Raw genomic sequence first — 7457 nt, 5'->3', positions numbered from 1 at the left:
GCGTGTTTAGTGTGTTGTGAGGAGAGAGAGTGCTGAAAACTAGGGTTTTGGTTTAGTTTAGTTGGGCCAAGGGCCCACTTTGGGTCCGGTTGGCCCGGTTTGGCCCGTTCGGTCCAATCTTGGTCCGATTTCTATAAAATTGGTACCGAAATTCTCGGCTCAATTTCCTCTATCATATTAAGCCATAAAAATAACATTTTTGGCTTTCTAGAATAAATTCTCATTTATGGGTTAATTAGCCGTTAATTAACCGGATCTTACAATTTATACGCTAAAATAAAATACCAAAATTAGCTTAAGCCATAAAAATAACATTTTTGGCTTTCTAGAATAAATTCTCATTTATGGGTTAATTAGCCGTTAATTAACCGGATCTTACAATTTATACGCTAAAATAAAATACCAAAATTAGCTCATGTTCGATGGCTCATTGGATCAATTGGAGAGAGGTCGTTGGGAGTGAGAATCGAAACCTGAGCGCGAGAGTTGAGGTGTAGTATTCGCAATCATCCTCAGGTTGGCAGGTGGAGTCACCTGCAGGGACACTCCGATGTTAAAGTAAGCGTCCGTACGATGAGACGATTAATTAGGGCAATAGTGACATACCTGGGGGAGAGGTAGGCCCCTCCCCTTTATTCCTTGTTCTCGAGTGTGTCCTTCCGTTTTGGCCCACTTGTCTGAAAACTTCTGCCAACTATCCAGACCTCTACTAAGGGAATTGTGTCACGCGAAGGGCACTGTTGTTTAAGTGGGTCGTATACCCATCGGGTCGTGGATCTGTTGGATGGACCGGAACAGTGCCCCAATGTGTCAAGTCGTAAGACTTACAGTTGGCGCATTAGCTTAGCTCGTATCTTTGCGTGTAGTTGTCTTCCTCTGATCGCGATTTCGCCGGCGGGACTCACGCTTCTAGCGCTTTCTTCGTGCACGTGAGTTGCCTCTAACCGTTGTCTTGAGACGTTGCTTCAGTTCTCGTGGCCAGAGCATTTAATGCTTTGATTTAAAAGCGCATGAAAAAGTCCATTATACTCTTAGCCTTTCGCGCTTCTCCCTCTTCAGTTATAATTACCTTTATTTCTTCATTTCTTTTTCCTTTTTATAACTGCTATCACCGTTGCTGCCCCCATTTTCTTTATTGCACCAGCTAACTTTAAATAAATACAATTAATAATTATTAATTTTGTATTTTTTTAAAAATAAAATTTGAATAATCACTCATTAATAACAATATGAAAAATCAAGATTATCAATTAATGATAAATTGGCTGGTAGTTGGTTGGTTGGGTATTGGTTACCTAGCGAAGTTCGAGTTAAACACCAAAGTAGTCCCTGAGATTCACAAAATGCATCGATTTGGTCCCTGACTTTCCAATTGCACTATTTAAGTCTTCGACTTTGGAAAAAATGCATCTAGTCAGTCCCTCACCCCTTTTCCGTCGAAACCCCTTTCCGGCGGCAGTGATGTGGCAATTTTTTTGCCATGCTGGATCAACTAACGGTTACATAACGTGGCCAGTGAAAGTTTGTAACTCAATGTGGTCCCTGAGTCCATTTTTAACCCTAGTTGCTGATGGAGGAGCGTACGACTTCTTCTTCTTTTTTGTTCGTTTCATTCGTCATTGTTGTGCTGGGTTTAACCATGGTTGGACGTGCAAATGAGGGAGACGGGAGCTCTATGCGATCGACGACAAGGATGCCTAGTCGCAGCAGAGCCTCACGAGTGCCAGAGCGCTGTGGGTGTGGGAAACGCCCTGTGCTCCGATGGTCTGGAACGGATACCCACCCAGACAAGCCATTCTTTGGATGTCCGAATTACAATGTGAGTTTGAGCCTAAGAGATGTTTCTGTTTTTTAATGTCAACAACTAAATCCCTAAATTTACTACTTACAGTGTAGTGGAAAACAGTGGTGTGGGTTTTTTCGATGGGCAGACGTTGTAGAAGATGATAATGACAATTTTGAAGAAGCTGCAGCATATAACAATGAAGAGATGAGCGTGAGTCTTGCATTGAGGATTGGCAATTTGGAGGCTGAGTTAAGGAGCCAGAAGTATGTAATACAAATGTTAGGATTGTTGGTCTTTTTCTTGTTAGTTGTTGTACTAGTTGTGATTGTAAAAATGTAACAAGTGTGTATTGTTTATGAAAGAATGGGTAATCTTTGGATTATTGGTGTGGTCTGTGTAAATAGTTTACAATGGTAATAACAAAACTGAATAAATAAAACAGAACAGAACAAGTAAATTGATCAAACCATATTTTGATTATAACTAAGATATTGTCAAACACTGTCAATGGAGTATCACCTGATAAACACCATAATATGGCACCAAAAAGGAATACAGTAAGAGCTCCAAGTTTAAACATTTATAACTACCAAAAGTAAAAGTTAACCATTACAATCTGGTTATGTGCTACTCCTAAATGAAAATAACAAAACTAAGGAAACAACTAGTGCCCAAATTCCATTTGTAATCAATCAGACTTCAGCAGCTACAGCATCCAATTACTTAGTATTTTCTTCCTTGGAGGTTTGAACCCTGGAGTTGGAACAAACTTCAAAAAGTTTGCCAACCTAGAAGACGTTGTTGCACTTGCTCCTTGCATGGGATCAACAGAAGCAGTCACTGGTGTTGGTGAGTTCTTTCTTTTGGTTGGTAATTTATCTGGTCTTTTTGTTGGTGGTGGTGGTGGTGGGGCCTGAGGAAAGTTAGGAAAATAGTGTGAAAAAGGAGCAAGTAAAAACATGTCATAAAATATTATATACCATATATGTACCTCATCTTGTGTTCCACCATAATTTGGTTGGGACAAGTCAATCTTCGTAGCTTCATCTATTTGTGTTCCACCAAGAGGAGCTTCATCTACTTGTGGTGCCACATTGGTGGTGTTCATAGCTTCAGCTGCAGGTGTACTCCCAGCTGGGACAGTTTTGGACTTGGCTGCCGTCACAGCAGCTACTGCAACAGTAAGCTCATCAGCTCTTTTCTTTTTACATCCCCTCTTGGTGTGGCCCTTTATTCCACAGTAGGTGCATGTGAATGGCTTCAGCTGTCTCTTTAGACTAACAGTTGCCTTAGGTTTCTTGTTTTCACTAGTACCCTCATCAGCATCCTTTCGTCTTTTGGTTGTCAGTTTTCTAGGTTTACGTTTAATGTTAGGAGCTTGGGGCTGATTGTATACTGATTTTTTTCATAGGGATTGGCCTGGGAGAGGATTGATGTGATGTTCATATGTCTTCCTGTATGAGTCCATGGTGACCAAGGGATGACAGAAATCCTCGGGTCTCTTGTTCACCCGTGCAAGAGCAGCACAAGCATGAACACAAGGAATGCCTATAGTGAATAAATTAAGAAATTATCAACTCCACAACAGCTAATATAATGAATGAATTAAAGATATTTATATTGAAGAAGAGAATAAAGTTGGTGTGAAGGCATATAATATCACCTGTTAACATCCAGAACTGGCAGGTGCAAAGTCTCTTGCCTAAATCAATAACCATGTTAGTTGGGTGTCCATGGACCTCAAATTTTTCATATTCTTGGTCTCCAGTCCATATAGGAACCCAATTCTTTGATTCCTTACGAACTTTTTCTAGTCGGCTCTGAATAACAGGATGTAGTTTCCCCACATGGTTGTTCAACTTGACTTTATTCTTTGCAATCGATCGCATAACAAACATTCTTACCTCTTCAAGCAATGTGATGATTGGCTTACTCCTAGCCTCCTTGATCCGTGCATTGAACACCTCACAGGCATTGTTGCAAATATTATCCAGCTTTGGCCTGTGGCTAAATTGAGACTTTGTCCATGAATGCCTTGGCCACTTGTTCAAGTATGTCCATGCTTCCTCATTGACCCTCTTTATTTTGTCCATGTTCTCAATAAAGTCTTGAAATATGGTTGACCTAGCAGCATCCCAGAGGAGTCTCCTCAGCTCAAGATCCTTCCACTGTTTGTTGAAATTTTGCCATAGGTGCCATACACAGAAACGATGATGGACCTATGACATGGCCTCTTCTACAGCAGAAATCAATCCCTGTTTATGACAAACACATGTAGTACAAACCAAACTACTTAAGAAGGATCAACCAGTATAAAATATTCACACAATCAAGCAATATCCATGAATCAGGAAACTACTTATAAAAGAATGAACCAATCTCATACAGCATCATGTAATCCAAACTACTAAAGTAGGATGAACCAATCTCATACAGCATCATGTAATCCAAACTTTAGTTAATTTATGTTAAATGCAGAATCAAATAATTTGTAAAGTCCAAATATCTTCAACCAATATGAAATATTCACACAATCAAGCAATATCCATCAAACAACTACTTATAATAGTATGTACCAATCTCATACAACCACATATAATCCAGAAAATGAAGACTTTAACAAATGTGTAACTAATTGAATAACACAACATTTTATATTTAGGAATTGCTTACCTTCTGCATGTCAGAAATGAAACACCATCCGTTCGCCTTATAGTCTCCTAAATCATCGTGGAGTAGCTCTAGAAACCACTTCCAGTTCTCCTTATTCTCAACATTGACTATAGCCCAAGCAATCATATATATGTGATGATTTGCATCTTGGGCTACAGGTGATAATATCTGGCCTCCAATCTGTGTCTTCAGAAATGCACCATCGAGACCAATTAATGGCCGGCACCCTGATCTGAACCCGTTCTTGCAACCACTCAAGCATACGTACATTTTCTCAAACATGACTTGTCCGTCAGGCAATGGAATCACACCAATCTTCACAGTGGATCCGGGATTCGTCTTGAGAAGTGTTTCAGCATAATCCCTTAACAAGGCATACTGTGCCTTCTCATCACCATAAACAACATTCCTTGCATCGGCCAAGGCTCTAGCTAGTGAGTTTCTATGCAGAATCAGATCACATTTCAACCTAAAGTACACTGCAGCCTCACATTGCTTGAAATTAGGATACTTTCTAACCTTTTTAACCAACTTAGTAGCCAACCATGCTCTGTTTGCAGCCCTATTTGAATTTTTCCTTGGACATGTATGATCATCATAAAATGGCTTGATTTGCCAACAACAGTCCTCATGATCTCTTGAAGCATACACAACCCATGAGCACTCTTCCACTTGGCAAACTGCCCTACACCTGATATTATCATTCTTAACGAACTTAATCCCCCTTCCCTCCTGTATGGTAAACTCTCTCACAGCATCCCTGAATTCTTGTTTGGTATTGAACTTCATCCCCACTTGAAGTTGCAGCTCACCAAACCTCTGGCCACCTTGGAATATGGGAAATTTATCTGAATCCCCATCAGATTTCAGCTCATCCTCAGAGTTAGGAGGAGTTTTCATCTCCTCCGAGTGCCACGAGTTGGCCCCATCAGATTCTGCACCAGGGTCGAGAGCTTCATACCAAATTCCTTCCCCTGGAGTTCCTTTAAAGCCTATGTCCACCTCTACATCTGAATAATCCTCAACAATTGCATCATCATCTTGCATTATTTTATCTTTTCCTATCTTCTCCTTCCCTTTAGCCATGCCTGCCTTTTTTTGAACCTTTTTGACCTCTTTCCTAATTGGTTTCGAAACTCTTGCAACCAATTCTTCATCATTGCTAGAGTTGGCCTCTTGCACTGGGACATAAGATGTATCCTCTGAGCTGCCATAATCACTTATTGATCCATTTACAGTTAAATCCACATGATGAAGTTACTTGCCTTTGTTAGTACTCCTCCCCTTTGCCTGAAATCTAGTAATTCTTTTAGGTGGGTTAAATTTGGGTTTGGGCTTGGAAGTGAACTTGGACTTGGGCTTTGATTGAGTTTTGTTGGGCTTCAGAAGGTTCTTGGGCTTTGGAGTTGGCTTGTGATTATGTTTCACAATGGGAGTTGGGTTGGATTTTGTACTGGATTTTGGGTTGTGTATGATTGGGTTTGGGGTTATCAGGTTCATCCATGGGGTTAGGCTCTTCATTGGTAGGATTTGTAGTGAGGGGGTCAGCAGTAGGATGGTTTGGAATGGGAGTTACAGTGGAAGGAATTGTGTTTGCAGTTGAGAGGTTTGGAGTTGGGTTTGTAGATGATTTGTCATCTGGGGTTTGATTTGAGCTATCCACAACTGTTTCCTTGTTAGTCTGTAAGTCACCATGGCAAACCTCTTCTGCTTCGTAATCAAGTAACATCACAACCCCTTTCCCATCCATCAGTTCAGGTGTGGAAACTCCATGTTCAAAATACACATCAACTACTCCATCATTCCTCTCTGCATGGAAGCACATCTCCCTTAGTTCATTATCACTGGTCAAAGCTCTCAGTCCCACCTCCAAGCTCCTTCCGGGAACCAGCCACCAGCACTCAACTACCTTGTCATACCCCAGCTCCTTGAAATAGTTTATCGAAAAAAATATATAGGGTATCTTCATCTAAATCTCCTAAGCAACTTCTATTGTCAGGTGAGTAAACCAATTTACCATCATCATTCTTCTTAAACGTCCCACCATAGTGGAACATAATATCCAGCAATTTCTCCATCTACAGTGAAAAATAGATATAACAATTTATCTAATGTATGTTACTGATAATATAATCAACAAACCACAGTACAGAATAATCCATTGTTGTTTAAAATCACATACTTCATCACATTACAATTATAGAAACACCCACATTTCCTGTGTGAAAACAGAGCATTCAAAATATCCAAATCCACACCACCCAGTACCCTAAACCCTACCTAATAATATAGCATTCAATGATTTGGCATCAACCAGCACAAAATTTCCAACTGAAACTCACAAAATGGATACCTTAACACTATAAAAGATCAATAAAAAATGTTTTATTCACTGCATGCCTACCTCTATGTCAGGGGGTTCACGAGGAAGCTTTGCTCCTTCCTTCCCCAATTTTGAGCGACCGATGAGCACGTTTCGACCCTCTCCAATTTGCGTCACCACAGAAAACCTCAACAGGACTAGCGGAACCCAGGGTGTGGAGCTTTCAGTTCAAACGTGATGAAGGAGATGAAGTGGGTAAGTGATCTCTTTAAATATGGGGGTTATGACGTTTGGTAACTCCTTCCTTCTTGAGGCGGCGTCGTTTTCATGTTTTAGCGCGAAAAAGAGATACGACGCCATTTGCCTTAGTCCAGCATGGCAAAAAAATTGCCACATCACTGCCGGCGGGAAGGGGTTTCGACGGAAAAAGGGGAGGGACTGACTAGGTGCATTTTTTCCAAAGTCGAGGACATAAATAGTGCAATTGGGAAGTCAAGGACCAAATTGGTGCATTTTGTGAATCTCAGGGACTACTTTGGTGTTTAACTCAGCGAAGTTCTATACTAGTATAATACCTGGAGTAAAAGTTTAAAGTCTCCTTACTACATAGCGGGCTTTTAACTTAGGAATGAAATAATATTAGGGGTGGCAAGTGGGGAAGCCCGCCCCGCCAAA

This window comes from Arachis ipaensis, chromosome B08, assembly GCF_000816755.2.
Source record: "Arachis ipaensis cultivar K30076 chromosome B08, Araip1.1, whole genome shotgun sequence".
Taxonomy (NCBI): domain Eukaryota; kingdom Viridiplantae; phylum Streptophyta; class Magnoliopsida; order Fabales; family Fabaceae; genus Arachis; species Arachis ipaensis.
The sequence above is the reverse complement of the archived record's forward strand: the minus strand, read 5'-3'. Positions refer to the sequence as shown.